This window comes from Spinacia oleracea, chromosome 3, assembly GCF_020520425.1.
Source record: "Spinacia oleracea cultivar Varoflay chromosome 3, BTI_SOV_V1, whole genome shotgun sequence".
In the NCBI taxonomy this organism is placed as follows: Eukaryota; Viridiplantae; Streptophyta; class Magnoliopsida; order Caryophyllales; family Amaranthaceae; genus Spinacia; species Spinacia oleracea.
The window spans coordinates 32,699,116-32,710,680 of NC_079489.1; positions in this window are offsets into that span (position 1 = coordinate 32,699,116).

The following is an 11,565-nucleotide window of genomic DNA, read 5'->3' on the forward strand; positions in this document are numbered from 1 at the left end:
ATTGTCCACGATGAAAGCCAAAACACAGAGAGGGATATTCCATTGATCATTGAGGTTGGAGAATCAATCGTCCGCAAAAACAGCTTCCATAAGGAGAGTATGCCTACTTTCTCGGTTCCTTGTTTTTCCTATTCTACTTTTTTTTTAAAAAAAAAAATCTTCTTCCTTTAGGCATTTCACTCCTTACTGGCATAGAGTTCGTTCGGACTTTATGAAAATCTTGTTGATGATTATCGCATAGGTCCTGGTTCACGAAGGATGTGCGAGTGCGCATGACAAGCTTCTGCGCTTGTTGGTTGGTTATTTACTAACCAAAGTCGAGAAGGAGGCATAGAGGAGTTAGACCTTGAGGTGTTCGACGACGAATGAGACCCTCTATCTCCACTCCTTCAAGCACTGAGGACATTGCTGAGTTCGACTTAGGGGAGGTATGTGTTATTGCTTTCTGTAGTAGTTTTATCGCTTTCAAAATAAATAAATAAATCCAAAATTACGTGTTGATTTATGATATTGAGACAATTAACTCCCGGTGCCCCTTAGGTTCCAATTTTTTTGATAATTCGAGGTGATAAGACATGTGAGCATTATGGATTGATTGTCTTTTAAATGAATTATGGTCGTATTGACCCTTGATGAAGGTCAACTTTGTCCCACTTGTCATATGCATATTGTTGGATTGTGGTTAGCTGTGAGGTTTTGAGCCTTAATTATTTTGAGTGTTTAATTCCTGGTGTTGCATTGATCTGAGTCTTTGATTTTCGACTGTAAGTATACTTAACACGCTTGTACTTTACGCATGATGAAATACCATTCTTTAGGAAGCCTCCAGATGAATTTAGATTTCTTGTTAACTCCACAAAAATAACTCATTTATCCCGTTGGTTACTTGTCCCAAATCTAGCTTGGGGGAGCTTTTTTTTCTTGGTTATGGTTGTTTTAGTTGGATACTTGGCATATTAGGCCATGGATTATTCAAGGTTGTCTGATGGGAGTTGGATAATAAGGAAGAGGTGTTTTATTGAGTTGACAAAGAAGCTTGTGATTGCGGGTAATATAATATAATTTGCATATACATAGTTAATTTTCATTCAAGATCACAAAAAAAAAAAAAAAAAATCAGAAAAAGAAAATAAATCAAAAATATGTTATTTATTCTCGTAGTTAGAAATGCAAGGAAAAGGGTAGAAGTTGGTTCATATTTTCATATTATTGGTTACTTCTTCCCTTATGGTCGTATTTTGGCTATTTAGGAGTTTATAGTCTTCTGGAGATTGGTTTCATTGGTTACATTTTTCTCCCCAAGTTAGTCTTTAACCTCACATCTCTAAAATCTTTCTTACCCTTGTTTATACCCGGCCAACATTACAAGCTTGAATACAAGTCCTTTTTTTTTATCATCGTGCAACGTGTGTACGAAAATAGGTTGAAAATAGTCGTTTATCAAGGATCAAAGAGTATATGTGCATTTCGAGTCGACTCCGGCGTAGGTTGAGTGTTTGTGAGAACCTTCAAACACACGAGTGTTGTGAGTTGGGAGGGGCTACTACTCACTTTATAGTATGCATGTTCATAATGGGAAGGTGAGTGAACGAACCACATTTGGTTCGCTTAGCCCGCCACATAACGAGAGGAGTAATTCACTTGGTGAGACTCAATTCTAATTTTATGCGTATGCCTTGTGAGCCTTGTGTGAACTTTTTATAGGTTGATGACCGTAAGGATTAGATAATTCAATCATGATGTTTGCTTAACTTGATCTGGTCTTTGATTCATCGTTATCTTTTCAATTGAACTTGGGGTGAGTTAATTCTCTATGTCTCATTGATGCTCTTTTCTTAGGGACAAGCAAAGGTTTAGTGTGGGGGGAGTGATATGTTCATGTTTTATAGTGTTTTTACCCCCGTCCCTTAGTACTTTTCAATCTCAAATGAGCTATTCAGAGCTATTTTTAGTAATAATGTGCTCCTTGTAATGTATTTGTAATTTCAAGTTTATCATTGCAGGGATTGACATATTTTAATGCATTTCCTACTCTTTTGAACCACTACAAGAGGTGATGTACTTTTGAGAGCACGATAATTGAGTTGGAAGAGTTTTGAAGCAAAGCGAATAACGAAAGAAGTAGAAAAATTAATGTAGTCCACTATTTTAATTATAACTCAAGTTATACAAATCCAAATGCAGTGAATCAAATTGGGTTAAATTCTAGACTTCAAGATCTTTCCAAAGAATGGTCACTTGCCTAATTCCGACGAATAACGAAGGGGATATGTAGTTTTCAAGATAGGGAATCGTGCAGTTTGTACACGTGCCCGATCAAGCGAATGGCTGCCCGTCGGGCGATGGGCTCCCGATCGGGCGGGTGATGTTTTGACCGCTGTGTTGTTTGACGAGTCGTTCACCCGATCGGGCGATGAAAACCCCAGGCCGCATTTTCCCTTTAATGATCCGTTTTTTGTTTTAATTTTGGGAATACTATAAATACCCAAGCTTAATAATTTGTAAGACATCTTATTTCCTAGACTTAGACTTTATTACTTAGTTTATTTTTCTCTCTAAAACTCTGTTATTTCACTTTGGTATTGAATTTCAAGTTTACAATTTATTCAAGTTTCAATCTTTGTTCTTCAATTGGGTATTATTCTAATCCTTATTTAATTTTCTTGATTTCAATTATGCATTAAATTATCTTATTTGTTTTGTTAAATCTTAATATGAGTGAGTAGTTTAATTTCTAGGGTTTAGGGGATCCATGAATGCATGATTGAGATTGGATTAGATTTAATGCTTGATTATTAATTATAATTTCTATAGCTTGTTTTAATTGTTCGTCAATTCTGTGCGGCCGGACTATTTTGATTGAGTTTGATGAATCTTAGATTATGCGCCGAGAGGTGTAAATCTAATATTTGTGATATGTGGCTATTAAATAGGAATTTTTTCTAGTAAATCGCGAGAGCCTTCTAGTTGTATTTCTTTAAGAATTCATAAGATTCGTGAGATGCATGATTTCCTAGTTATGATTATTGGTTTTTATTATTGTCTGTCGTCCAATCCTAGTATGCATTTGTATTGAACCGTTGCCCTAGATTTCCTTAACATTGTTATTATCTTGTTTAATTATCGTCGTAGTTATATTACTTAATATCAACCCTTTTTATCTGTTACCGATAGTCTTGACCTGTTAATTATTAATAGGAAGAACACTGTTTCCATGTGGATTCAATCCTGACTTCCCATGCTATTCAATTAGTGGATTTAGGTATATCTTTGATTTGGTGATACGACTTTAGCCTATCAAAGTCTAAAACAACTAAATTTTTACGTGACTTTTTATTTTCTATGATTTTGGAAAAATAATAATAAAAATTAAAACTTTAGGACAACATTGAAGAAACATAGTGTCATAAGTCTCATAAGCATCAAATATAAAAACTCTCTACATAGCTACATATATATCTAATTTGGTGTTTATTAATTTGAAACACTTAGTTCCACAAGAAAACAAATTATTCAAGTTGTAAGATGATCTAATTGAAAGATTACTGTGTAGTTGATGAATGTAATAAATGTTTTTCTCTTTATAGGATATATGTATTTTGTCAAATATCTAAAATTTAACAATTCAATTAATGTACCAAGTGGGACATCGCTCGGGCCACACACTAGTTGTTGATTAAAAATTCGTCCATATACTCTATCCGCACTATAAAAGAGAAGAGGTGGAAATATTTGATGCGACATGGTAAAATGAACTTGTACTTTTATAGTTCCTCCGTTCTCTTTTAGTTGCAACGTTTTTGTTTTGAACCCTAGTTATAACCTTCTACTTTTGACAACGTTACCAACTTGAGTTTACCAGACTATCCTCATCAATATTAAATAAATCACCTTTTCCCCTAATTATATCTAAAAACGTGGGACATGAATGTAATTTACTTCATATCTACTTGCGTTACAGTTAAAACACCATCTCTAAAATGTCACTTTATATTTTTTTTAAAATAAATAATATTTTTTTGGTCCCCTTGTATGCCACATGTCAAGTCTTCCATGCATTAAATTGGTGTTCCATTAGTTGTTCATAAACACCAATTCTTAAATGGCTTCACTCACTCTCTTCCTTTCTCTCTCATCTTTCAACCTACTTTATTGTTTTTTATTCAATTCTCTCTCTTGAACACCAAAAATTGGTGTTTGATACATATGCTCTAAAGGATACAACTGAAACATAACGAGGAAGTGTTTTCTTAAGAATAACACTGATAAAATTCACGTCTTAGATTCATAGATGATGTGAAGCATACGTACTCCACTACTCCCATGGCAGAGCATATTGCATAAGATGTAGAAATAGAGCATATGTTCACATATAAACCCTGAGAAGTATATTGGCATAACAGTTATGTAATACTACCAATTACGTTACATAACATAGTAAAAAGAACAAAAACTTTAGGCAAATTTGCCAAAAACAACCTTTTAAAATCCATTTTTTACGAGAAATAACATTTTAAATTCTTTTTTGCGAAAACCTACCTAAAATTAAATTAATTTTGCGAGAGACAACCTTTTTGGATTTTCTGACGTTGACCAGTAATTTCCGGTCTTGATTTCGCCGATTTTACTAACCTCACCCATCTTCCCTCCATTTTTCCCCTTAAAACCAAAATCCATCCAAAAATCGAAAAAAAAAAAAAAAAAAACTCAAAGTTCATTCTCTATGTTCTTCTTCCTAGTGGATTACAGCTATTTGCGTGATTCTTTAACTGGGAATTGATGACAAAAATTTAACGCGGTTATATTTTTCGGATTGTTGCTGTAAATCGGAGGATTATTTTGTAGTTCTAAAATAAACAAATAAAAACAATTTGAAATGACGGTGATGAGTGTATCTTTGCCATCCTTTACTTTTGTTGTTGCTGCTACTACGTTGTAGACACCTACTTTTGTCCCCATTCCCGAAAGGGAAGGTTCGATGATGAGAACATAAAATCTCCACTTGGCAACGCATCTCCTATAAAATAACGAATCTCAATTCCCCTTTTCATTTCACTCGAAACCTGCTATTTATAGAAACTTGCTATTTATGGAAGCCTGCTAAAAATAGTAACTGCCGTAATGGGTAGTTGTCAAAAGTGGCAAGTCATAAAAGATAGAAACCCGTCAGAATTAGGTGTTGCACTCCAACATAAATCCTAAATGAGATAGAAATTACAAGAGGAATCCTATTCCTAATATGATTCGAAAATAAGAGTTACGTATTAATTAAAATCCTGACGAGCCTAGAGTTCGTAATGGGCCCAGACGCATTCCGTCATAAAGTTAATACGCACTAAAAGACTCGAATAAGTCTCAAACACTCCGGATTCTAAGAGTACGAATCTGACAAAGAAAACGGCCCAGACCCTATTTTCAACGCCTGGCTCTGGTCGCCGAAATCTTCGGCGCCCAGCCCTGGGCGCCGAAATTACCTGGGTACGTGTTCTCTCCTAATTCTTCTTGGATTAGAGCTCTACAATTCTATCTTTCCACGAACTCTTTTCTATAAATATAGCCCCAAATTCGACGTGAAAGGAACACACAATTCATATTCTGAGTATTGACTCCAACCCCTAAGCCTAAGCCTCACGCTGCGAAATTGATCCCGCGTTCTGTCGCAATCGATCCAAAAATCGAACAGAACGTATCCTATCCCGTAACTTGAGATTCGTTAAATAAAAGGAGAAATAGCAAAGTCAAAGTGGTTAGTTTTCTGAGAACCGTGACGCACCTCTCAAGGGTGCGTCGCAATGTGTCCCTTTTCCATGATTTAATTGCTTTCCCCGCCCTTTTATAAATTGTTAAACTAATTAAATCTGATTGTTCTATCACGCCTAATAAAGATAATATTTTGGGAAATTGAACTATCATGCTAGGTCCCTTTAAGCAATCTAAATCAGATAATCGCGATCAATCTAGTATTATGTGTTGCATATTGTTAAAAGCAACTCAGATTAGTTTAATAGTTAACGCATGTCCCTTCAATTATTTATGCTGAGCTAGTAAGGATATCATGCCTCTGGAGTTATCGAAGAGAGAGTACTCCTCTCGGTAGTTACAGTCCCCCGAACCCTCAATCTCTACCTTGCGGGTGTATGTTGAAAGATCCCAACACCAGGGATCATAAGGGAACCTATGGCCGTCGTGGTCAAACATAATTGCACTCCCTTTATGTCACGATAACCGGATTTTGTCAGTTTTTCTCATTGTCGTTAAAAACTGAATGGCGACTCCTATATTACTAGTCAATTGGGTGTAAACTCACAGGAAATCCAATTACACTTGATTTGACAAAAAGAAACGTCACACTCACGAGGGACGAGGTCACGCATTAGCCTCGTGCTTTTTCGACCCCCTCACAGTGGCGACTCCACTAGGGATAGTGAAGGAAATACTCGTGCTTGTAGGTAATCAAAATAGCCGAAGGGTGAAACAATCCTACCCCGCGTTTATTTCCCCATCAAGTTGGGACGACCTGAAAATCAGCATATTAATGTGAACGGGCAGAACCACATAACGAATCTTGGCTCCCTCAGGGAGTTTGGACTAAGGATACCCATCGCCAACCGGGGGGTGCATACGCTTCGAATGTTGTCCACTCGGCACTTTCGCTAGTAGTACACCCGTCCCAAACCCAATCGCTCGCCCATTAGGTCCCTCTCATCGGTGCATGCCCCCCAGGCTTACATTATGATTGGCCTCTTGGGCGAAATTCGTCTGTTGAAGGCACTACCTCGACCGGGGCATGTGTTGGATCTGCGATAGAAGCGGTACCAAGCCAGGCGCAAATACTACCCATAGAAGCCTATCATAAACTACATGACTTGTTATTATTGCCTCATGATGTAATGTTAGTTATGTGTAGCGAAATATGTGATTGTGTGTGACAAACAACGTTAGAAAACCAACGACCTTAAAAATTGCCCATACATTCACAAACCAATTGGCCAAAGAGTTATACCAAAATACGTGTTCCGCAAACCCGAACGATCGCCACAAAAATAAGCGACGCTCGGGATGGCCCGTAACGAATCCCACAAACACCGCACAACGCGTAAAGGACGTTATTAGGCAAACACGCAAAATCAAAGTCGCATAAACAAAAAGTATACGCAAACAAAAGACGAGAACCAGTCAGGGACGTATTTTCAACGCCCCTGGCTGGGCGCCAAAATTTCTCACGCCCTACGCTGGGCGCCGAAGTTTCTGCCTGGCCTTTGGGTCAGGCGCAGCAGCCTCGGTGCCCGCGCAAAAAATACGTAGCAAAAAAAAACTATTCGTAAAAATTGCTGCAAGGGCGTGTGAAAAGCACTCGATTCTTAAAGCGACTAAAAAAAATGAATAAAAATAAATAACTCTCTGTGTCGTTGATTAGGCCTCCTACGACGACAATGTTCGGCACCAAAACCGAACATGCCAATAACTATGAATGTCACACGGGCAAGTGTTTCGAAAATCCAAAGAATGACCAAAAAAAAAAAACCAAAAAGTGTACCAACAAAAGAAAGAGCGAAAAAACCAATAGAGAGAGTCAAGAGTCTAGACTAAGTAATGATTAAAACTTTGGGTCCTAAACTTTAGCTTATCTTATGCATAGGGCTGGTCCTGCCACTTGGTGCCGATCTGAAAATCAAAGGTTAGTGCGTCTCGAAGATACATCACCAACACCAGTTTTAGTGACTCCAAGCTCCGTCCGTCATCCCTCATTTCAAGGATCTCCGCTTTCCCAACCTCGATTCGCACCCTCAAATATGTCTATAGAAGAGCTACAGAACCAAATGACCCAAATGACCCTACTCATGAACCAACTGAAAATGGAAAACGAATCCTTAGCGGCTGCGCAAGCCAAACATTTTGCATTACTGGTCATTTGGCCTCCCGAAACCGAATTAGTCCAAAAATTCATTGACAACCTGGACCCAACTTACAAACCACATCTTAGATACTTGAGCCGTGATACCTTCAAGAGGGTTTATGAAGTAGGAATGAAGATCGAGGATGACCTCACAAAAACAGTACAAAGCAAACCTGCATACAAGAGTAGCACCTACCACAGGGGCCCCATGCCCCAAGCCCAAGAGGTCCATGTTGTGAAAGAAACTCCAACCCGAAGGAGCCCGGGAGGGTGGACCCGAAATCAAAAGTTTGCCCCACTCGGGTCGACTCTAGTACAAGCTTTCCAAAGACTAACCAATCAAGGAAAACTAAGGCCCATAGGCCCCACACCCGACCCTCCAGTCAAAAGTAAGTACTGGGTCGAGGGCGCTCGCTGCGAGTTCCATCAAGGGAATGGGCATGATACTGAAAACTGCTGGAGACCAAAAAACACGATCCATGATATGATAGAGGAAATACTACCTCTCCCCAACGTTGGCAAACCCAACAACAACAAGAGCCCACTCGGTTCTTGTCACATCTCTCTTGACCAACCAGAAAATATGAACTTTGACCCTACGGCGTATATTACGCCCCAAGGTGCACCACTCGCCATGGTCCCTATGGATCAAATCGAGAGAGAAGTGTGCGGTGTGTGGGATGATGATGCTGAAGATGTCTACCTGTCTCAAGTATCGGGCCAAGACCTCTTTACTGAAACTTGGCCCAGATTTGAAATTTCCCATGACCGCCATACCTTGGATGAGGCACCTCACCTCACCAAGACCAAAACAGCTGAAATATTGGGCAACTGGGCTCTATGGACATTGTTTAATGAATCGAGGACTATGGAGAACGAGACTGTGATGACTACCCTAGCTTCACAAGATGAAGGTTTCGATCCAACCCGGTTAATCTCTCCTGCATCAACACTAGAAGAGGCCGAGAACGGATGAGTGAAGACATGTCAGTGGGCCAACACAAAAGGGATTGAATTCAAGATGAGTACCGGCGGAGGACCAAAGTTTTACAAGACTAAACCCAAGGCTTGAGCCATAGAGAGCACCTTAGTAAAAAAAAAAAAAAAAGCGCCTAGTAATTCTTTAGATTGATAAAAAAAAAATTAAAAAAAAAATAAAGGTTAACTTTGTTTCAGTGTTTTCCTTACTTTCCAAATTAATAAAGGCATAAGATTTCTCCTAAAAACTTTTATTCTAACACTAAAGAAACACCAAATGTACTTGCAAATACAAAAACAAAGAGGCAGCCCACTCTAGGCCCAATAAACAAGGCCCACTCGGTCTTGAATCGTGACGTCGAAATGAACCACACTATCATATTGCCACAACATAAGGGTCTAACCCATGCAACCCAAAAAAAATCGAAAAGGAAATCAAATTCAAAACAAATGTTGCTCAAGAAAAAACTCATAAAAATAAACACCGTCCCCCGCATCAACACGCACCTCAGCCCACTCAAAAGCCTACACAAAGATCTTCATATTTTCCACACACTAACCCCATTCTCAAAACCGTTTCGAGTCACGAATAGAAAAAATTAATCCGGACAAAAATGCGTCTCACGCCAACAGTCAAAAAAGCCTCCGAAATAGCGTCAAAAATGATTCTAATACGAGTGAAAAGTGAAACACAAAACAAAGAGAAAAGAAATAAAATGCAAGAACATGTGAAGCAAAGCGTCGAAAGGACCGCCCAGAAATCATTTTCAGCGCCCAGGGCTGGGCGCCGAAATCTTTGACGCCCCAGCCTGGGCGTTGAAACTCTCTGCCTGCCTAACTTTTTCCAGAAGTGCTCGTCATTTTATCCGCACATAACGGAGAAATAACGAACACTTGGGGGGTACAGCACGTATTCAGATATCAGATATGCGTACCAAAAAAAATAGCCGTACAAAAAAACACATGGAATTTCATTTTTATGTACAGATACACGGCTTACGGCAAAAAAAACAGCAGATTAAAATAATGATAATACTTCACTCATTTCACCAATTAAACAATATGTTTCCACCTCAGAGCATATCTATTAAAATTCGGCATCCTAGAATTTATTCTAGCTAGAACTACGCGCGACCTGATTCTAAGTTAAAAATATTTAACAAAGATACGTAGGCAATCCTATTTATGGATTCGGTCCAATCAAATAAAATATATATATACGTTGTGCAAAAGTGTTAGACATATATAATGAAAAAATGGAGAAGCAAAAAAGAAGTAAAAATAAAATACGCCTTTATTAAAAAATGATAAGATGGAAAACAAAAGTGCTAAGGAATGAAAAACAAACACAACTGAAATAAATAAAGGGCTCCTACACCCTAGCAAGAACTACACTACTCTAGTTCTTCTGGATCATCAAATAAAGTCTTGTAGAGGGCAATGTTCGCGGGGTCCACCCCCACAGGTTTCTGCACGCCCCCTATATCAATCTCCATAAGAACCGGCTCCTGGACACTAACTTCCAAAGATGCCAAGGCTTCAGAAACATTCTCAGTTTGAACAGTTATAGCCCGCTCAGCCTCAAGGGCACAGACAATGGTGGGGGAAGGATTATCAACATCAACTGGATTAGTCACTGTTTCTACTGGCGGTTGAGTTTTCCTAACCCATACATTGTTTCGGCGACGATGTCCGCGAGAGCTTGCATTTCTTTTAGCAACGGCAGGCCCCTTCATCTTAGGCATCTTCTCAGGCCTAGAACTGGAACGGGGAGGAACTTCCTTTCGCTTTCGATCAGGACGAGCTTTCACAGTCTTAATACCATGGGTGCGAGGATTGGCAGAATCACGGCCCTCATATCTAACCCGAATACGAGGTATCAAAAGCTCAGTCGGCTCCCCATTTCGAGCCTCGGTCCTCACAGCTTTATCATCAGAACTCATCCACAACTTGTAGTTTTCAGAAAGACCCACAAAGCCATTTGTAGCCACGGCCCAACGCGGGAGCCCATGCTTGAACCCGCGCTTGTGAAAAGGCCGCTACTTTAGGTGGTACTGTATCAGAAAAGGGGATAGTCTGCCTTAAGCCGTATTGACGCATGACTCGGTAAGGAAAGATATAATGGGCCGAGATAGCCCCAACAAAGAAACATAAACCGACACATCAGAACCCCCCGTCATAGTAGTCAAACCCCACCATGGTACCACCCACTTAATAGAACAGATACCATGAGTAAAAAAGGAGGCCCACTCGGCCTCGTCCTGGCCTCGGTGCAAATACTTCCGGTTACCCAAGGCTATATGGAGATAATGTTTAGGATCGACAGGAGTTTCTAAGAGCCTAAGTCGTTCCATGAGCCAAATCTGCAAAAAACGGGTACAATCAGATCAAAAAATAGACAAACGAAACCTGGGGCGCAGTTTCAACGCCCAGGACCAGGCGCCGAAAATTCTAACACCCAGCGCTGGGCACTGAAACTCAGCTCCAGGCGGGACGAGTAAAAGAAAAAAATGTGAAAAAAATATGTGCGCGAAGGAAAGGTCGATTACCTGCAGCAATAGGGGGCTCCCCTTAAAATATTCAGATTTGGCATTCTTCTTCAACTCATCCGCACTCAGCAAAGTCTCGGCAACAACCAACGGCATAATAGAATAGCAACTTTCCATCTGGCTAATCAAAGGGATCAACCT